We start from the raw sequence: 22,703 nt of genomic DNA on the forward strand, positions 1-22,703 counted from the left end.
CAGTGCGGCAGTGCGGATTCCCAGTAAGTTTTCTACAGATCTGATTTTTCACTTCGTGAAAAACTCAGATCCGACAGTATATTCTAACACAGAGGCGTTCCCATGGTGATGGGGACGCTTCTAGTTAGAATATACTGAGAACGGTGTACATGACTGCTCCCTGCTGTCTGGCAGCACCCGATCTCTTACAGGGGGCTGTGATCTGCACAATTAACCCCTCAGGTGCTGCGCCTGAGGGGTTAATTGTGCATATCATAGCCCCCTATAAGAGATCAGGGGCTGCCAGGCAGCAGGGGGCAGACCCCCCTCCCTCCCCAGTATTAAATGTGCCCAGTGGGGCCTCCCCCCCCCATCATCGGTGGCAGTGCGATTCCCAGTATTAATAAATGTGCCCAGTGCGGTCTCACCTCTCCCCCCCCCCCCATCATCGGTGGCAGTGCGGATTCCCAGTATTAATAAATGTGCCCAGTGCGGTCTCACCTCTCCCCCCCCCATCATCGGTGGCAGTGCGGATTCCCAGTAATAATAAATGTGCCCAGTGCGGCCTCACCTCTCCCCCCCCCCCCATCATCGGTGGCAGTGCGGATTCCCAGTAATAATAAATGTGCCCAGTGCGGTCTCACCTCTTCCCCCCCCCATCATTGGTGGCAGCGGAGAGTACCGATCGGAGTCCCAGTTTAAATCGCTGGGGCTCCGATCGGTTACCATGGCAGCAAAGACGCTATTGCAGTCTTGGCTGCCATGGTTACTTAGCAATAAATACAAGCATTATACTTACCTGCGACTGCGAGCTGCGATGTGTGTCCGGCTGGGAGCTCCTCCTACTTGTAAGTGAAAGGTCTGTGCGGCGCATTGCCTATAGACCTGTCACTTACCAGTAGGAGGAGCTCCCGGCCGGACACACATCGCAGCTCGCAGTCGCAGGTAAGTATAATGCTTGTATTTATTGCTAAGTAACCATGGCAGCCAAGACTGCAATAGCGTCTTTGCTGCCATGGTAACCGATCGGAGCCCCAGCGATTTAATCTGGGACTCCGATCGGTACTCTCCGCTGCCACCAATGATGGGGGGGGGGGGGGGGAAGAGGTGAGACCGCACTGGGCACATTTATTATTACTGGGAATCCGCACTGCCACCGATGATGGGGGGGGGGAGAGGTGAGACCGCACTGGGCACATTTATTAATACTAGGAATCCGCACTGGCCACCGATGATGGGGGGGGGGGGGGGGGGGGGGAGAGGTGGAGGCCGCACTGGGCACATTTAATACTGGGGAGGGAGGGGGGTCTGCCCCCTCCTGCCTGGCAGCACCTGATCTCTCACAGGGGGCTATGATTCGCACAATAATTGTGCGGATCACAGCCCCCTGTAAGAGATCGGGTGCTGCCAGGCAGCAGGGGGCAGTCATGGACACCGTTCTCAGTATATTCTAACTAGAAGCGTCCCCATCACCATGGGAACGCCTCTGTGTTAGAATATACTGTCGGATTTGAGTTTTCACATGTTTCCGTTTTTTGCGGATCCGCAAAAAACGGATGACATACGGAAACATTTTCAGGAACAACGGATCCGCAAAAAACGGACCGAAAATCGGGATGTAGAAAAAAACGGACGTGTGAATGTAGCCTAACCGAGTGTTTTACCATTTAGTATGTACGGGTGACTTGCATTATTCCTTCCCATGTGCATAACCTTACATTTGTCAGTGTTAAACCTTATCTGACACTTATCTGCCCAAGCCTCCAATCTATCCAGATCCCTCTGTAGCAGTATACTGTCCTCTTCAGTGTTAATTACTTTACACAGTTTAGTGTCATCTGTAGCACAAATTAGTTAGTCCTGCCTATGATAGAAAGGAATCAGAGTACACAGTACATTACAGCTTGCTGTGTATGGGTCTGCATAGACTCAGACCAGTCAAAGTGCTCATGACTCCTGTCCACTGCAGAAAGTGCTTACAATGGACTTGTGAGCCTGAGAACTGGACCAAAGATGAATGGAAGAAGGTGGCCTTCTCTGATGAATCATGTTTTGTTTTACATTATGGGGATGGCTGCTTGCATGTGGGTTGCTATCGTGGAGAAGAGATGGTACCAGGATGCACTATAAGAAGAAAACAACCCGACAGAGGCACTGTGATGTTCTGGCATTGTACTGCTGGGAACCTTGAGTCCTGGCATCTCAATGTCACTTTAAGGGCTTATTCAGATGAGCATTGTAAGGCATCCGTGTTCCAGCTGCTATTTTTATATGGAACTCACATGGATGGTGTCAGTGTATTGGTTTCTTTTTCTTTTTCACAGAATTGCTTGAAAAGTGGACAAAAGTAGCGCACACTGCAATTTTCTCGATGTTCTGTCTGAAACGCCGGTATTAATAAACGTGCCCCTAAATATCTGATGCTAATGTCTTAATGCCAAATACCACAGGACACCTTCAATGGTTTATTGGAGTCCATGCCTTGATGTGAACATTTCTTATCTTTATGAGAGACATATGTCCCCTGCCAGTCCTTCCATGACACCTTTTGGATCAGTAATGCTTGCCTAGATCTAATGCAGGATACCAGCAGCCAACTAAGATAAGTGATTGATAGGGCTTGGTTCCTGCAATCATCTTGCCTGCCACCTTCAAGGGTTTTTTAGAGTCCATGCCTTGATGTGGACATTTCTTATCTTCATGAGACATATGTCCCCTGCCAGTCCTTCCATGACACCTTTTGGTTGATGGGTCACAGCTATTTTGGTGATGTGTGGAGATCTGCTGTCTGTTTCCAAGGGCAATCAGCAGAATTTTGAAAGTTTAAAGTTTTATATATGAATGCAGTAAAACGGATGTAAAAAAACATAAAATTACAGAATTTCTAATTTTAAGTAAGAATAGTTAGAGTTCCTTTCATGGGTCCAGACATTATGAAATAACTATCAGGTTATGTAGGGCATAGTGCAGGGATGTAATATCGCTTACTAGTTTGTCTGGGCACCGCTCCGTTCGCCCACTGTGGCCCCCGTTCACTTTTCCCGCCTGGTATGCTAATGATGAGCATCGGTACAGGGAGGAGGAGACTGCCCTGTTTCTCAATGGGCGTCACCTTCTCCCTGGCTGTGACTCTCTCTGCTGTGATTGGACCGCGCTACAGTCAGGGAGAAGGAGACGCCCATTGAACAGGACAGAAATACGGACTATGCCTTGCTGAAGCCATACCATTTCTAGATTTCAGTTCTCTTCCAGCTAAACTGAAAAACTGGGTGAAAAATCACCCCCCACTACCACCACTACCACCACCACCATACCACTACCGTGCACTGCTGGTGCAGATTGCAGATTCCTGTATCTCAGCATCTGCCTATGGCTTGATATCACATTGAGAATAAGCTTTATTACGGCTCATGCGCATGACTGTATTTTCTTTCCGTGTCCGTTCTGTTTTTTATGCTGACCCATTGAAATTAATGGTTCCGCATACGGTCCGCAAAAAAAACAGAACGGACACGGAAAGAAAATACAGTCATGCGCATGAGCCCTAATAAAGCTTATTCTCAATGTGATATCAAGCCATAGGCAGATGCTGAGATACAGGAATCTGCAATCTGCACCAGCAGTGCACAGTAGTGGTATGGTGGTGGTGGTAGTGGGGGTGATTTTTCACCCAGTTTTTCAGTTTAGCTGGGAGAGAACTGAAATCCAGAAATGGTATGGCTTCAGCAAGGCATAGTTGCTGGAGCTGTTTTTGTATGGTCTGGATTTCTTTGGATTGGGAGACAGGTTGGTAGTGGGAGTCTCTCAGTCCACACCCCTAGTCCATTACAGGTTCCCTGGCCCCAGGTGAGGCCAGCTGGGTTAATCAAGGAGGGATAAGGCTACGTCTACACGACGATATTTGTGTCGCGCGACAGATAGGGCACAACTACACTGCAACATTTGTAGCGCAACATTTTGTTGCACCAATGTTGCGCGACAATTTTTATAATGGCAGTCTATGGTGTCGCACTGCAACATGCAACATGCTGCGACTGTGACGCAACAGTCGCAGAAAAATCCATCTCGAATGGATTTTCTGCTACTGTTGCGTCGCAGTCGCAGCATGTTGCATGTTGCAGTGCGACACCATAGACTGCCATTATAAAAATTGTCGCGCGACATTAGTGCAACATAATGTCGCGCGACAAATGTCGTCGTGTAGACGTAGCCTAAGGGTACTTTCACACTTGCGGCAGAGGATTCCGGCAATCTGGATGCAAACGGATGCATTTGTGAGACTGATCTGGATGCGGATCTGTCTCACAAATGCATTGCAATACCGGATCCATCTTTCCGGTTGTCATCCAGAAACACAGATCCGGTATTTATTTTTTTCTCATTTTTAAAGGTATGCGCATACCGCAAGACCAGATCCGTTTTTCCGGAACACTTGGCACCGGATCCGGCATTAATGCATTTCAATGGAAATTAATGCCGTCTCCGGCATTCCGGCAAGTGTTCAGGATTTTTGGCTGGAGAGAAAACATATTTTCTCCGGCCAAAAAACATAAGAGGGACTGAACTGATGCATCCTGAACGGATTGCTCTCCATTCAGATAGCATTAGGATAAAACTGATTTGTTTTTTTCCGGTATCGAGCCCCTAGGACGGTACTCAATACCGGAAAACAAAAACGCTAGTGTGAAAGTACCCTAAATCAACCCTCTGTGCATGAGTCTGGAGGGAGAAAGGCTGAGAAGCCTGAGAGAGAGAGGGAAGTCGGAGAGGCTCTGTGTGGTCTCAGCTAGGAGGCCTGAGGGGCCACAAGGCTTTGTAAAGCCTGAAGTTTGGGGAGGCCCAACGACGGTCAGAGTCGGGATGACTTCTGGACCATCTCCCCCCAAGGGTGCTGGTGTGATTACAGCCTGGAGGCTGCTGGACCCGTACCGTATATGGCTGAGGACGCCAGATCTAATCCTGTGTGTGAACTGAGCTCTCTAGGTGAGGTAGAGCCCAGATGGTCAGATGTTTATTTTCGATTGTTTGTGTGTGTGATGGTGCTGAAGTGCCAAAATTAAGCACCTTTTGGACTTGAACCCCGTTGTCAGAGAAGAAGTCTTTGATTGCGACCGCCTGAGAGAGAGCGATCCCTTACACTGGTTTATCATTTTTCAGAGGCTACTAGGATATATTATGACATTATCACAAAGAATTAGAATGACCTTTTTTCCCTTTTTCTACACAATTCTCAGGCTGTTGCTTGAGCTGAAGGCAGTTCTGCTGTAAATGAACAGGGGTGTGCAGAAAAGCCTCAGCTGGAATGCTCTTCCTGAATGTATGGAATCAATTTACTGGTTTCCGTACCACGCACATCGTGTCTGTAAATTGGACAGGAACCTTAATGTTCTCAGAACAAAACCTTATGTGAAGGCAAACATATTTGCTTGTGGGCTGTGTACAAGCAGGTGATTCTATTTCACATCTGAAGGCCTGTCTTATTCGTACGTTCTTGTCACCTCTTCTTATCATGGACATGGCTAGGTGCCCTAATGTGCAAATGTCTAACTCTGTTGCAGTCATTGTTCTTACAGGCTTCCTTTATCATTGTGGAAATTTACTAAGAAGGCGGCAACATTTGCAATTTGTATAGTGTAATGTAACTGGAGCAAATGGTTCTCCTGAGTAACCGTTTAGGTTTGTTCCTCTTGACAGTGACCAGGAGAAAGTAAAAGCTTTCATATGTGAAGTACAGTATTAAAGTGATTGTTTTTGGGGGTGTTTGGGCAGACTCCTCCAGACCTGCAAAGGGGAGCATACTTACCTGCTCCATGGCACTGGGTCCTGGCTCCTTCGTTTACCAGCCTCGGCTGCCTCACCCAGGTCCCCCGCTGTCAGTATCCGCTTTGAAGCTTCTGCAGCCAACGACTGGCTGCAGCAGTCATCTTCTCACTTTGCCACGTGATGCAAGGGGCCCAGGTCAGGGTTGCCGCCGGTCTTTGGCTGCAGCATTGTCAAAGCAGATGTTGGCAGCAGGGATCCTGAGCTAGGGCTCATGCACACGACCTTGCAGTTTTTTGCGGTCCACAAATTGCGGATCCGCAAAAAACTGATGCCGCCCGTGTGCCTTCCACAATTTGCGGAACGGAACAGGAGGCCCATTATAGAGATGCCTATTCTTGTCCCCAAAACGGACAAGAATAGGACATGTCTCATAAATTTTGCGGGATCACAGAACAGAGCAACGGATGCAGGCAGCACACCATTGAAATGAATGGTTGCGTATACAGAATCAAAATACGGTCCATATACGGAACGCAAAAAACGTTTGTGTGCATGAGCCCCAAGGCAGCGGCAGCCAGTGAGGGCAGCATAGTGCAGCTGACAGGTTCCCTTTAAATTCCACATGCATTTCTATGTGCACTCTCTAAATCAGGGATCAGCAAGAGAACAGCTGAGTTCTGAGAAGAGGAGAGTAAGTATGCATGCTGGGAGTTGTAGTACATTTACAACAGATGGAGTGCCGGAGGTTGCCTACCCCTGCTCTCTATCAAGGATACCCAACCTACTGCCCGCCAGCTGTTGCAAACCTACAAGCCCCGACAATGTCCTGAAAGCTGTAGGCTGTCCTGGCATGCTGAGAGTTGTAGTTTTACAACAGCTGGAGGGCCGCAGGTCGGGCATCCCTGCTCTAGATAAATCGGCATGGAAACCCCAGGAAATCTGCGTCCCATTGTTGCAATGGGAATCTGCGTTACCGTGCACTTTTCAAATACACTTCAAGACACATCAAATGGGGCTAATTCATGGTCGGATCCACGGCAATCAAACTACAATTCCTCAGCAGAAATCAGGCGGTCAGCCTCGAATTTCTGCCGTAGCTTCTGTGGCTAATTCACGCCAGATTTTTCCAGCGTACCTTAAAAATGTCTATCGCTTCAACCACAAGTCCCAGAATTGTTATGACATTTGAATGCATTGGACTGTAAGAAGTCAGTGCTGCACTTTGTTACTCATGCATTTGGGGCAGCTTTAAAGACGCTGGTTTGGGGGCAGTATCAGCTCACATCTAGAGCTTTGTAGAAGGGTCAAGGTTGTAATGTCTGGTAACTGCCGGGAGGTATTATGCTGCCCTTGTAGCCCAGACAGCGAGTAGTAAGACATGAAATCCCTTGATCTGCCTCCTGCATTTTGTAAGACGTTGGGAGTTTCCCTAGAATTCCTTATCTGCTTGTGAAAATGGTGATAGCATTCCCGTGTAACCTCGAATACATCAAATATATGTGCTTCTAATGCGTTAGATACCCCGCGGCCTCATAGAAGGAGACAGTAGATGTGCTGGTCTCGTGGGCAATGACTTGTTCTCTGATTTATGTTACTAAGGCGATGTCACCAACACCACCAGTAGACAAGAGGTTTCTGCCATTAGCATGCCCAATAGGCCAAGCCATTTCCATGGAGGAAAAGTGATAAATGGGTGCCCCACTTGGCAATGCATTTTTTTTGGAAGGGTTGAAATCCTACTCATCTTATTAGTGTTGTCTTGATGTAAGTGGTAAAGTCAATCGATCTGTCGCCATATGCAGGAGATTGTTGCTGCGCCTCATGAGCTGGACTAGTATCCTATGCCCATGGTCATCATCAAGTGAAGGCCTGAATGTAAGGCTTCATGCACACAACTGAATTTTTCATCTGTGTGCTATCGGCATTTTTGGTGGATACCACACTGATCCATTTCTATGCGGCCATGCACACATCAATTTTTTTTTTTTTTTCCCGCATCAGTGTGGCGGTTCTGCAAATGATAGAACATGTCCTGTTCTTGTCTGTATTGTGGGCAAGAATAGGCCTTTCTATTGATGGGAGTGAGAAAAATACGGAATGCACATAGAAGGGATCTGTATTTTGCAGGTGCGTTGTTTGCTTACTGGAATACGGATGCGGCCGTATATATTATAGCAGTTACTGTAGCTCTAAGGCTACTTTCACACTTGTGGCAGAGTGATCCGGCAAGCAGTTCCATTGCCGGAACTGCCTGCCGGATCCAGCAAAACGTATGCCAACTGATGGCATTTGTAAGACTGATCAGTCAGAAAAATGCATTGAAATGCCGGATCCGTCTTTCCAGTGTCATCTGGCAAAACGGATCCGGCATTTATTTTTTTCACCTTTTTTTCAGTCTGCGCATTCCGGTATTTTGAATGCCGGATCCGGAACTAATACATCCCTATGGAAAAAAATCCCAGATCCGGCATTCAGGCAAGCCTTCCGTTTTTTGGGCCGGAGATAATACTGTAGCATGCTGCAGTTTTATCTTTTGCCTGATCAGTCAAAATGACTGAACTGAAGACATCCTGATGCATCCTGAACGGATTACTCTCCATTCAGAATGCATGGGGATATGCCTGATCAGTTCTTTTCCGGCATTGAGCCCTTTTGACAGAACTCAGTGCCGGAAAAGAAAAACGCAAGTGTGAAAGTACCCTAAGGAATTCCCTGTTTCTATAGCCTAGGAGTTAAAAATTTAGCTTTTTCTACTAGACGCCAGCTCTTTGCTTTCTGATTTTGTGCCTATAATACAGTATTTTGTGTGATGACACAATGATCCTATTGATCATATCGGCAGTGAGCTCTGAGATGGCACTGTTACAGCTGAGCTCTGAGGATGACACTGTTCGCCACCAAGTAAAAAAAATAATAAAATTAAGAAAATACATGCAGCATGTGTGAATACTCGTAATATGTAAGTTTTTAACTTTCATTATAAGATCAAGTGTTTGTGCCTTTTTATGGTGCTTTTTATTCCAAAATAGGGTCTTAGGGTACTTTCACACTAGCGTTATTCTTTTTCGGTATTGAAATCTAGTAAAGGGTCTCAATACCGGAAAAAAACCGCATCAGTTTTGTCCTAATGCATTCTGAATAGAAAGCAATCCGTTTAGTATGTATGCATCAGGATGTCTTCCGTTCCGTCCCTTGTACGGTATTTGACTGAACAAAATACCGCAGCTTGCATAGAGATGTATTAATGCCGGATCCGGTACCAAGTGTTCCGGAAATTGCAGCGTCTCCGGATTCGGTTTTCTGGTCTGCGCTGGGATATAGGAGGAGCTGGTTTCGCTTTTGATCTTTGAAAAAATTTAAATACTTGATCCGTTATTCCGGATGATAACGGATGAGACAGATCCGGAAAAAAAAAGATATCCGTTTGCATACGGAACTGCCTGCCTGATTCGAACAACGCTAGTGTGAACGTAGCCTTATCCGTCATTTGGCATATGTAGCAACCATTTTCTTTTTGGGTTACGACTTGGCCAGGGTTTAGACACATTTATGAGATGCAACATTTATGAAAGGTCACACAAAAAGGTGCAAATGCAAAGAAAATGTAGTGATCGGCTGAGCAGAAAGTAGAGACCAGCATGAACCAAGGACGAGTGGATGGGAGCGGCAGGGGATCGAAAATGTACTGGTGGGACAACTCCTCAAAGGGGTTTTATGGTATTTAACAGATATACTCATGTAGTTGCTTACCTCATGTACATCTTCCCTGTGTTGTTTTTTTTTGGACTCTCCTGACCCGTATTTACAGTGTTATCCTTCTGGTGGGTTTCCATCCTGTATGTAGCACTTCCTGTTGCTGTATCCAACCAAACCCATGATGCACTTCTCCTTTCTCTGCCACAGCTCCAGCACCGTCCGGGCCGCAAAAACTGCAAAGGCTCTGTGCATAAGCCCTAACACAGTACAAGTCTGTAATGGTTCCAGGAAACATTACAAGAACACTATTGATAAAACACCAGAAGTATTCTGGGCCAGAATTATCTATCCTATCTATCTATCTATCTATCTATCTATCTATCTATCTATCTATCATCTATCTCATATCTATCTATCTATCTATCTATCTATCTCCTATCTATCTATCTATCTATCTATCTCCTATCTATCTATCTATCAATGGATACATGGTCTCAGTACATAATTTATAGGGTATCCATACATTTACATAATTAATGATCACTTTACATGATTTCATATAATCACCATTAAAAAACTACAATGGTGATTATATGAAATCATGTAAAGTGATCATTAATTATGTAAATGTATGGATACCCTATAAATTATGTACTGAGACTATGTATCCATTGCTTGATAATGGTCCCAGGAAGCCGACTGAAACGTCACACGGGTGAATAAAGACCCCTTTTTTCTTTCCCCACATCGGATGTGCTGCAGTTTTTCCTTTTGCTACATTTGTGGACAGCTGGTTGCGTCTTTACCGCTCCAGATTTATATTACGGTTGGTGCTACCTTGGACTTCTTTCTTCTATCTATCTATCTATCTATCTATCTATCTATCTATCTATCTATCTATCTATCTATCTATCTATCATCAAGTCCACAGGGTCATTGGCATCATATCCAGTGGCTCTTTGGGGTATGTTCACACAATGGATTTTGACCCTGTCCATCTCTAGCGCATATCCCATGGCAGAAACCGCTGCGGTCATTAAATTGAGCTAAACCGCGAGCATGCTCCCTGCAGCTTTCCAAGGTGTCCTTTCGGTAACAGCAAAGGACCTGGATGTGTACCTTCTTGCTGTGGTCTAGAAAACCACTTGGGAAAAATCCTCTGAACTGCGGCACGTGCTTCCATTGAAAACATGGGAGGCGTGTTTAGCGCCAGCCACACGGATGGTGCCCATGCATTGGGGACCGCAATGGAACAGGCGGCACACATTCGTATGCATGAGCCCTAACACACAGATTTCAATGTGGATTTTGGAGTAGATATTCATTCAGATTTCTATGCTGAAAAATACTCTGTGTGAAATGACCTTAAAGTCGTTGTACCATATACTACTTTTCACTCTGAAGTGGCGGCCATCATTTCTGCTCAGCGTGAAAAGACTTTCATCAGTGAACGGCACTGAGGCCCACTGGTCCCTCGTCCAGCGTAGATGCTCCCTGGCCCATGCAAGACGATGACGCCTGAGCCTGGTGGTGTGGTCAGGTACCCTTGCAGGTCGTCTAGCACGCAGACCACGCTGATGTAAACGGTTTCGGATGGTCTGACGGGACACAACTCCAAGCACATTTAAGGGAGTCGAGAGGCATCCATCATCCGTTCCGCAGGGCATTGTTCACAATGAAGCAGTCAAAAGTGTGGGATGTGGCCAAAGCATGTCCACTAATATGCCTTTCTGTGACTCTTCCAGTCTCTGTATCTCTGTTGCAACCTGCTGATGACACTCTAAGCTCTGAGAACACCCTGCTTGAAGCCTCGCAAAGGCAAGGTACTGTTGATCAATTGTTAGGTGTCGTCTTGGTTTCACAATATCAAAATGTGAACAGCAATTCTAATTAAACCAGAAAATGTATTGGGCGATTAATGGATCAAACATCTGAACAGCAAGTTGTGCAAAAAGTACTGAAACACTGAACAGTTGAACATGAGCATTCAAAAGTTGGAGGTCACATTAAAGAGGACCTTTCACCACCCTGACGTGCCAATTTTAATAGCTTCATGCATTCCCCATGTAATAACACGTCTGGAACATCTATTCTCATGTCTGTATGTTGTGCCATTCCTTTATTATTTCTACTAGAAGTTATGATTTATTTATTTTTTCTACAGACTGAGGGGGCATTTACATGAGTGCTTACTGGCCATGTGCGTTCCGCATTTTGCGGATCAGCACGTCCTGCCCTTTCTGAGAAATGCCTATTCTTGTCTCAGAACAGACAAGACTATGACATGTTAAATTTTTATGCAGGGCTGCGGAACAGATTTACGGATGTGATGGTGCTGTCCGCATATTTTGCTGCCCTATTGAAATGAAGGGGTCTGCATCCAATCCGCAAAAATATGGAACGGGTAGGGACTGAAACCACAAGCGTGTGAATGCCCCCTGAAATGGGAAAAAAAAAAGCATCATTTAAAAAAACTCCATGCAAAAACTGCATTAAAAGCATCAACACACATTTCACAACCCCAAAATCTAGATATTGCTGAGTGCTATAAAATAAAACTGCATTGACGCACAAAGAAAAATGCCACTAAGGGCTCATGCACACAAACTTATTTTTTGTCCCTTCCGTTTTTTTTGCGGCCCATATGCGGAACCATTTATTTCAATGGGGCCGCAAAAAAACTGAAAAAGGGTGCATTCCGTATCCATACGGTATGTCCGCAAGTCAGTTCCGTAAAACAAATAGAACATGTCCTATCCTTGTCCATGTTGTGGACAAGGACAGGCATTGTTACAATGGATCAGCAAAAAATTCCTTCTTTGTGGACTGCAAAATACATACGGTCGTGTGCAGGAGCCCTAAAAGAAATGCCGGTTTGTCCTGCGTTTAATTCCCATGGACTTCCATGCAACATCAGTTCCTGGAGTTTTTTTTTTGTTTTTTTTTGCAACATGAGCAAAAAACAAAACCTTGCTTGAACCCAACCATACAGTACATCACACAGCATGGTGTAACATATCTGAGCAGGAGGCAAAGACAAAGGCAGTATCCAGACATTACCTTGTGATAGAAATGCATGTCAAGAAATTAGATCATTGAAGAAGAAAAAAGATCAATGAGGAGGCATCAGATCAGAGGTGGTGCACATTTTCACATTTTTATACCTTCCCTTAAAATAGCAAAAACATTAGAGGAGTGGGAATGCTTAACACAAAGATAGCGGAGCCCTGGCAAACATCACAGAGCGGCCATGTGAGGGACACAATCCAGTCCTCAAATGTTTAGAGCAGATAACTGGCACCATAAATACTTGTACTGCCGACAAAGGGCTAATTCCCTGTGAAAACCACGAAGGACAACTGCAGGGCAGTCATTGTCTATTGACCCCACTAGAAGAAGGATTTTATCATGGTTTTGTCATTCTTGTGCTCCCCCTCCTAGTAACGTACATATTTCATTGTGTTAGTTTCAGCACCCCGAAATCCTGCATTGGAGGGTCTATAATGGTAGGGCTCATGCCACGTTTTTTTTAAGGAAGTTTTTTCTGACTGCCCGTCCAAAAACATCCCATGTGAATACACCCTTAGGCCTCATTCGCACTTCAGTGTATGGTTCCAGGGGCCTAGCTAGAAATGACTGGGCCCCATAGCAAAAAGAAATTATGGGCCCCCCTCCCAGATCTCCCACCCCCACATACCTCTCGGACCTCGCTGCCACATCCGCAGCTCCTCATGCACTTGCGACGGTTACGCGTAGGACTGAGCACAGACAGTTGGTCACTGGCAACGCATTTGTGCCAGTGTAGGAAATGTATGAATCTAAATGTCTGTGTATTAAAGTAGGACTAGTCAGAACTGCCACCCAGACTGCGGGACCACACCAGGGGTCAAGTCCTGGGACAAAAAGTGTGGGAACTCACCCAAGATCCACTGCCACCCCAACCCCCCACCCCCCAAAAAAAAAAATATAATATATATATATATATATATATATACACCCTGTACAGAATTATTAGGCAAATGAGTATTTTGACCACATCATCCTCTTTATGCATGTTGTCTTACTCCAAGCTGTATAGGCTCGAAAGCCTACTACCAATTAAGCATATTAGGTGATGTGCATCTCTGTAATGAGAAGGGGTGTGGTCTAATGACATCAACACCCTATATTAGGTGTGCATAATTATTAGGCAACTTCCTTTCCTTTGGCAAAATGGGTCAAAAGAAGGACTTGACAGGCTCAGAAAAGTCAAAAATAGTGAGATATCTTGCAGAGGGATGCAGCACTCTTAAAATTGCAAAGCTTCTGAAGCGTGATCATCGAACAATCAAGCGTTTCATTCAAAATAGTCAACAGGGTCGCAAGAAGCGTGTGGAAAAACCAAGGCGCAAAATAACTGCCCATGAACTGAGAAAAGTCAAGCGTGCAGCTGCCAAGATGCCACTTGCCACCAGTTTGGCCATATTTCAGAGCTGCAACATCACTAGAGTGCCCAAAAGCACAAGGTGTGCAATACTCAGAGACATGGCCAAGGTAAGAAACGCTGAAAGACGACCACCACTGAACAAGACACACAAGCTGAAACGTCAAGACTGGGCCAAGAAATATCTCAAGACTGATTTTTCTAAGGTTTTATGGACTGATGAAATGAGAGTGAGTCTTGATGGGCCAGATGGATGGGCCCGTGGCTGGATTGGTAAAGGGCAGAGAGCTCCAGTCCGACTCAGACGCCAGCAAGGTGGAGGTGGAGTACTGGTTTGGGCTGGTATCATCAAAGATGAGCTTGTGGGGCCTTTTCGGGTTGAGGATGGAGTCAAGCTCAACTCCCAGTCCTACTGCCAGTTTCTGGAAGACACCTTCTTCAAGCAGTGGTACAGGAAGAAGTCTGCATCCTTCAAGAAAAACATGATTTTCATGCAGGACAATGCTCCATCACACACGTCCAAGTACTCCACAGCGTGGCTGGCAAGAAAGGGTATAAAAGAAGAAAATCTAATGACATGGCCTCCTTGTTCACCTGATCTGAACCCCATTGAGAACCTGTGGTCCATCATCAAATGTGAGATTTACAAGGAGGGAAAACAGTACACCTCTCTGAACAGTGTCTGGGAGGCTGTGGTTGCTGCTGCACGTAACGTTGATGGTGAACAGATCAAAACACTGACAGAATCCATGGATGGCAGGCTTTTGAGTGTCCTTGCAAAGAAAGGTGGCTATATTGGTCACTGATTTGTTTTTTTTTTGTTTTTGAATGTCAGAAATGTATATTTGTGAATGTTGAGATGTTATATTGGTTTCACTTGTAAAAATAAATAATTGAAATGGGTATATATTTGTTTTTTGTTAAGTTGCGTAATAATTATGCACAGTAATAGTCACCTGCACACACAGATATCCCCCTAAAATAGCTAAAACTAAAAACAAACTAAAAACTACTTCCAAAAATATTCAGCTTTGATATTAATGAGTTTTTTGGGTTCATTGAGAACATGGTTGTTGTTCAATAATAAAATTAATCCTCAAAAATACAACTTTCCTAATAATTCTGCACTCCCTGTGTGTGTGTGTATATATATATATATATATATATATATATATATATATATATATATATATTTCACAGAAAATTCAGTGCAACATAAAACATAAACAAAAACTGGAATTTGCGCTATATATCTGTTCAGACATAATTCGTCTCTTTCATATTAGAAGCTCCCCTTATATATATTATTTACTTACAGTTCTGAACACTCAGGGGTGCTGGCTGGCTTAGCCTCAGGGGTGCTGACAGGCTTGGCCTCAGGGGTGCTGGCAGGCTTGGCCTCAGGGGTGCTGGCAGGCTTGGCCTCAGGGGTGCTGGCAGGCTTGGCCTCAGGGGTGCTGGCAGGCTTGGCCTCAGGGGTGCTGACAGGCTTGGCCTCAGGGGTGCTGACAGGCTTGGCCTCAGGGGTGCTGGCTGGCTTGGCCTCAGGGGTGCTGGCTCGCTTGGCCGGGCAGAAGGAGTGTGGGAGACTGTGAGGCCTTTTTTCTCCAAGCTGCTCTGGAAAAAAAATATTTTTCATTATACCTCAGGTCAGACCACCAATCAGACCCCCAATGTTAATCAGACCTCAGCTAACAGCCCCAATAAGATCCCCAATGTTAATAAGACCCCAATAAGACCTCAGATAACACCTCAGCTGAATATGAATGACCCCCAATCAGACCTCAGATAAGAGCCCCATGCCTCATAGCAGCCCCCAGTAGCCTCATAGCAGCCTCCAGTAGCCTCATAGCAGCCCCCAGTAGCCTCAAGGCAGCCCCCAGTAGCCTCTCCATCAGCCCCCAGTAGCCTCTCCATCAGCCCCCAGTGCCTCTCACCAGCCCCCAGTGCCTCTCCATCAGCCCCCAGTGCCTCTCCATCAGCCCCCAGTGCCTCTCCATCAGCCCCCAGTGCCTCTCCATCAGCCCCCAGTGCCTCTCCATCAGCCCCCAGTGCCTTTCCATCAGCCCCCAGTGCCTTTCCATCAGCCCCCAGTGCCTTTCCATCAGCCCCCAGTGCCTCTCCATCAGCCCCCAGTGCCTTTCCATCAGCCCCCAGTGCCTTTCCATCAGCCCCCAGTGCCTCTCCATCAGCCCCCAGTGCCTCTCCATCAGCCCCCAGTGCCTCTCCATCAGCCCCCAGTGCCTCTCCATCAGCCCCCAGTGCCTTTCCATCAGCCCCCAGTGCCTTTCCATCAGCCCCCAGTGCCTCTCCATCAGCCCCCAGTGCCTTTCCATCAGCCCCCAGTGCCTCTCCATCAGCCCCCAGTGCCTCTCACCAGCCCCAGTGCCTCTCACCAGCCCCCAGTGCCTCTCACCAGCCCCCAGTGCCTCTCACCAGCCCCCAGTGCCTCTCCATCAGCCCCCTAGTGCCTCTCACCAGCCCCCTAGTGCCTCTCACCAGCCCCCTAGTGCCTCTCACCAGCCCCCTAGTGCCTCTCACCAGCCCCCTAGTGCCTCTCACCAGCCCCCCAGTGCCTCTCACCAGCCCCCCAGTGCCTCTCAATCAGCCCCCAGTGCCTCTCAATCAGCCCCCAGTGCCTCTCAATCAGCCCCCAGTGCCTCTCAATCAGCCCCCAGTGCCTCTCAATCAGCCCCCAGTGCCTCTCAATCAGCCCCCAGTGCCTCTCAATCAGCCCCCAGTGCCTCTCAATCAGCCCCCAGTGCCTCTCAATCAGCCCCCAGTGCCTCTCAATCAGCCCCCAGTGCCTCTCAATCAGCCCCCAGTGCCTCTCCACCAGCCCCTAGTGCCTCTCCACCAGCCCAATCGGAGTCCCAGCAGTGTAATGCTGGGGCACCGATCGGTTACCATGGCAGCCAGGATGCTACTGAAGTCCTGGCTGCCATGGTCAGTTAGTCAGCACAGCATACTTACATGCGCTGTGGCCGCCCGACGCTCCTTCTTCTTGTAACTCACAGGTCTGTGCGGCGCATTGCTTATTCTTATAGCAATGCGCCGCAAAGACCTGTGACGAGTTACAAGAAGGAGGAGCGCCCGGCGGCCACAGCGCATGTAAGTATGCTGTGCTGACTAACTGACCATGGCAGCCAGGACTTCAGTAGCATCCTGGCTGCCATGGTAACCGATCGGAGCCCCAGCATTACACTGCTGGGACTCCGATCGGAACTGCCGCTGCCACCAATGATGGGTGGGGTGGAGATCGGGGAGGGGGGAAGGCCGCCCCTTATCGTACACAGATGATTTATTTATTTTTTTAAATCCTCAGCCAGCGGCCCGGGCCCCCAGTGGCGTACGGCCCCATAGCCATTGCTATGGCTGCTATAGCGATCCCTACGCCACTGTATGGTTCCATGAAAAACCACTGACTCAACACAGATGGCATCCGTGTTCTATCAGTGGTTTTTCATGGACCATTGGTAGGAGATGCACTAGAAATGAATTTGCGGTACAGGACGCAGGGTACATGGAAAGGCGACGTCCGTTTCGCACATCTGCGCTTCGGCTGGGCTTTGCATGATGGGGCGGATACCATCAGATGATTTATACCTGGGTATGCACGTGTCATGCCATTTCATTACCATCACACAGAAATGTGACCACTCTCTCACAGTCAGTGTTTGATCAATGTTTTCCAACAGCGAGCCATAAACAGGAGTGACACCTACACAGAGATGGGCCCCTTTCAGACGAGCGAGTTCCACACTCCAGACTCGCAGCGTGAGTATAAGACCGCTCCCATCCTGACCTCCCAGCACTGACGGGGTCGCGTAGCATTATATTGATTTATGATGCTATGTAACCCTTAGGCCTCTTTCACACGGCCGTCATGTTTTTTGCCCGGATAAGATGCGGGTGCGTTGCGGGAAAATGCACGATTTTTCCGCGCGAGTGCAAAACATTGTATGCGTTTTGCACGCGCGTGATAAAAATCGGCATGTTTGGTACCCAAACCCGAACTTCTTCACAGAAGTTCGGGTTTGGGTTAGGTGTTCTGTAGATTGTATTATTTTCCCTTATAACATGGTTATAAGGGAAAATAATATATTCTGAATACAGAATGCATAGTACAATAGGGCTGGAGGGGTTAAAAAAAAATAAAAAAAATTTTAACTCGCCTTAATCCACTTGTTCGCGCAGCCCGGTCTTCTTTCTTCAGGACCTGGGTAAAGGACCTGTGGTGACGTCACTGCGCTCATCACATGGCCCGTCACATGATCTTTTACCATGGTGATGGATCATGTGACGGACCATTTGATGAGCGCAGTGATGTCATCACAGTCCATTCAGTTTTGTTTGCGATCGCGTTCAGTTTTTATCGCACGGGTGCAATGCGATTGAATGCGTTTTGCACACGTGTGATAAAAAACTGAATGTTTACAAACATCTCTTAGGCCTCTTGCACACGACCGTATGGCTTTTTCAGTATTTTGCGGTCCGCAAAAAACGGATCCACAAAAAATACGGGTGACGTCCGTGTGCATTCCATTTTTTTGCGGAACGGAACAGCTGGCCCCTGATAGAACAGTACTATTCTTGTCCGTTATGCGGACAATAATAGGACATGTTCTATCTTTAAACAGAAAAACGGAAATACGGAAATGGAAGGCATACGGAGTACCTTCCGGTTTTTTTTGCGGATCCATTGAGATAAATGGTTCCGTATACGGAATGCAAAAACGGAACGTAAATGGGAAAAAAAACCATTCATGTGCAAGAGGCCTTAGCAACCATCCTTGAAAAATGCATCGCATCCGCACTTGCTTGCAGATGCGATGCGATTTTCACGCAGCCCCATTCACTTCTATGTGGCCAGCATTGCGTGAAAATCGCTGAATATTGAACATGCTGCAATTTTTTACGTAACGCGTGGCACAAGTGATGCGTAAAAACCAATGCTCATGTACACAGACCCATTGAAATGAATGGGTCCGGATTCCGTGCGGGCGCAATGCGTTCGCATCACGCATTGCACCCCTGCGGAATACTCGCTCATGTGAAAGGGGCCTTACAGTTCTGCAATGGATAACACTGACAGCATTATGTCACTGTTATCTAATACATTCCAGAACTGTAAGTGTTACATAACATCATAAATCAATATAATGCTATGCGACCCCGTCAGTGCTGGGAGGTCAGGACGGGAGCTGCTGCATACTCACGCTGCGAGTCCGGAGTGTTCTGAAAGGGGCCATAAGGTATAATTGAAAGATTTTGACCTGTACTTGGTTTTGTCTCACAATCATCGGGTCTAATGCCTGCGATTGGCAATAACCCTGATTCCAGAAATTTACTATGAATGTCTTGTTAATAGCAGGGTCTCTCTCTGAAGGATTCTATGCTATTACAGATGTAGTTCTTATATATGCCTGCAGGTGGCAGGGCCCCATAAAAAAATAGATAATCTGCCATACGCTGCAATGAGAATTCATCGCAGTGTAAGGGTATGTTCACATTTGTGGCATGCCTGATCCAGCAGCCTGATCTGGAACAAATGCTGGCTGTCTACCGGACAAAAACTGTTTCAAAATTTTTTGTCTAGCCGAACTCTGGCATTTATGCTTGAATGTTTCCAGATCACTGCCGGACCCCATTATAGTCGATAGGGGTCCAGCAGTAAACTGTAGAATCCACCAGTGCCAGATCTGTCTAAATCCTGCTGGCTGCTCTGTACTGAAACAGCCTGCTAGATCCATGCATATTCATGCCCCCTGAGGGGGGCTTGAAGGGGTTGTCCCATCTCAGACACTGGTGGCATATCGCTAGGATATGCCTCGATTGTCTGATAGGGACGGGTCCCACCGCTGGGACCCGCACCTACAATGAGAATGGAGCAGGGAAATGAACGGAGGGGGCACTTCCGTCCTCCATTAATTTCTACGGGGCCGCCGAAAATAGCCGAGTGCTGGCTCGGCTATTTCCGTCTGCCCCATAGAAATGAATGTGAGCAGGGGTTGCGCGTGCGCGGTGCGCTCCCATTCACTTCTATGGGAGCAGCGATTGGTGGTGGACGGACCCCTGGAAATCCGGGTTCCTCCAGCCACAGCCCTCGCCGCTCCATTCTCGTTGTAGGTGTGGGTGGGACCCGCACCTATCAGAAAATGGGGGCATATCCTAGCGATATGCCCCCATTGTCTGAGATGGGAATACCCCTTTTAAGAAAGTAAAAAAATAAAAATAAAGTTTCAAAAATAAATATTTAAATCACCCACCCCCCTTTCCTGACAAAAAAATAAGGATCATATGCATTATCACATTACACATATTCCAAAATAGTATCAATAAAAACTACAGATCGTCCACCAAAAAATGAGTCATCACACAGCTCCGTAGATGCAGACAGTATATATTGATAGGATAGGTCATCAATATCTGATCGGTGGGGGTCCGACACCCGGGACCCACACACATCACCTGTTTGAGGAGGATGCGGTGCTCCATGTGAGTGCTGCTTCCTCTTCATTACACTGCCCGTCGCCTCTACAGCGCAATCACTTGAATGGAGCGAGTGCTTGTAATAACACTGCGCCGCCGCTGCAAGGGAGACGACGCACAGAATAACGAAGAATAAGCAGCGCGCCTCTTCAAACAGCTGATGTGTGGGAGTGTCGGACCCCCGCCAATCAGATATTGATGGCTTAGGGCTCATGCATACGACCGTTGTTTTGCGGTCTGCAAACTTACGGATCCGCAAAACACATTTTTCAAAACGTGGCCCATAATAGAACAGTCCTATCTTTCTCCGTAATGCTGACAATAATGGGACGTTTTCTATTTTTTGGCGAAACGGACATGTGGACACGGAATGCACACAGAGTCAATTCCGTTTTTTTCTGCGGCCCTATTGAAGCGAATGGTTGTTCATACAGACCGCAGAAAAACTGAACGGACACCTAGAAAAATACATTGGTGTGCTTGAGCCCTTATCCGTCAGTATATACAGCCTGCACAACCCCGTTAAAACAAGAAGAGCAAGAACTCTGCTCACAAGAGCTAGCACTCTATGAGGAGATGGGAGTGACACTTGAGGGAACAAGTGCTGGTTTTGAACAATGCTGCAGCCCAACAATAATGATCGAAAAACCTGCACGTTTTAGGATTGTGCATGCAAAGGTCCAAAGTCTAAAGCGAATGCACTAGTGCGTTATTAGAATTAGTGCGCAGTCGAGAGTCCAGAAAGCAGCCATCAGGAATCCCAGCCGTTTTGTTCCTGCCTGTATTCTAATGAAGGGGCTGTGCCGGGTGCTCTGGGAGGGCTGACTCCCTGGAATCCCAGTATGGCTTGGCTTGTGTGTCAGGCTGTTTGTCTGGGTTTAAATGAACAAATGCCTGGGACTACACCGAGCTGAGACCCTGCTAGGGATCCTATTACAACCTCTGGATTTGCAAATGCTCTCCTCCTGAGAAGGATAAAGTAAGTGGCCTGGCTCGCTGCTGTGTCTTTCTAAGTGGCATGGGCTGTTTGCTTAATGTGTTTTTTCTCTCTGGTTGGTTCCTATTTCTGCTGGAGAAACCAGGATCTGGTCATTTGCTGCGTTACATATGCTGCAGATAGAACCCCACATGTGCTCTCCATTGTGGTTTGAGATCATTCATTGCTGCAGGACTCGCCTGTGGTAGTAGCTCTGCGAACGGAGACGTAGATGGAACTGATGGAGTCGTTTACGTTATTTTGCACACATCTGTATTTTCCATTCATGTGTGGGTCTGACTATGTATGTGCTCTTTATAAAGTGGTGTGGGGGGGGGGGGGGCAACTTCAGCGGTAAATCTGGTTAGAGTTGATCTGCAGGACATGAGGCAGAACCAGCGCATGGGTCAGCGTGTCCAACAGAGGAACATCATGGGGCAGTGGTGGGAAACGACATACGTGTGACAGCAAAGTGTTTGACTATGGATGATGGCAGGGAGTTGGGACTTAACAAAAAAGAATTGGTCTAAAAATCTTTTTTTTGTGTCATGTATAATGTTGTTGCGTCCTACAGAAAGCTAAACAGTTTTTGTCCACCTATGCAACGGCCGATAGTAGTGCCCTCACTGATTTATTGTCTGAACTCAGCAAATAGCGCAAATCCCCAGGGATCTATTGGAAAGTTGCCTAAAAATTCATGAAGTTTGTTTTCACAAGTTTCCTCTTCTTTTCTTTTTTTTTTTTTTTAGCCGCCTGACAGGTAGTCACTTTTGTGCATTTGGCAATAAGCAGCCATCAAAAACAATGCACCTTTTGTTTGAACAGCGACATTTAACGCCCTAAAGGACAATTATGGAAATTGTATGTATTGGACAGTAGACAGACCTCTTCGGACGTTCAGAAGGTTGGGATAGACTTGGAATGAAATAGCAGAGCTGCATTCTCACTGAGCATTAGAGGGGATCTTTAACGACTGGAGCTGCAGTGGGACTTGCACTTTTTTTTTTTTGCCTGGAAAAATATTCCAAGTTTAGAATCTTTTCCATAAAAAGTCCTACCGATCTCAAAACCTTATTAGGCTGAGAGCTGGGAACGCAACGCTGTAACCCAAGAACATGTTTAAATGAATGACGTTTGGAGGATTGCAACTTAAGGACCAGACATTGTGCTGCTTTACTAATGTAGGAAGGATTAAAGGGGAACTTTATATTGTCATTTTTAGATTTTCTAATAAATACATTTTAGCTGTGTTGTACTAGGGAGGACATGGTCAACATCGGTGCTCCGAACTTGAGGAGATCTTGTGCATTCAGTCAGAGGGCTGGTGCTGTCCTTTAGATGCTCTACCAACACTTCTGCCAGTCCCAGGAAAAA

The 22,703-nt window shown here is 46.7% G+C and overlaps 1 protein-coding gene across 21 annotated transcripts in view; it reads left to right on the forward strand.

Annotated features, from left to right (window-relative positions):
- Positions 1-22,703, forward strand: part of SORBS1 (sorbin and SH3 domain containing 1) — a 353,742-nt gene that overhangs the window by 61,490 nt on the left and 269,549 nt on the right. For 2 of the 21 annotated variants that reach the window (XM_040436093.1, XM_040436096.1), the window contains exon 1: positions 21,132-21,332. The exons of the other annotated variants lie outside the window; for them this stretch is intronic. The gene's annotated coding sequence lies outside the window, so the exon portion shown is untranslated. Of the gene's footprint in view, positions 1-21,131; positions 21,333-22,703 lie in introns of those variants that run through there. 21 annotated transcript variants of the gene reach the window in all.

This window comes from Bufo bufo, chromosome 6 (genome assembly GCF_905171765.1).
Source record: "Bufo bufo chromosome 6, aBufBuf1.1, whole genome shotgun sequence".
NCBI classification, from domain to species: Eukaryota; Metazoa; Chordata; class Amphibia; order Anura; family Bufonidae; genus Bufo; species Bufo bufo.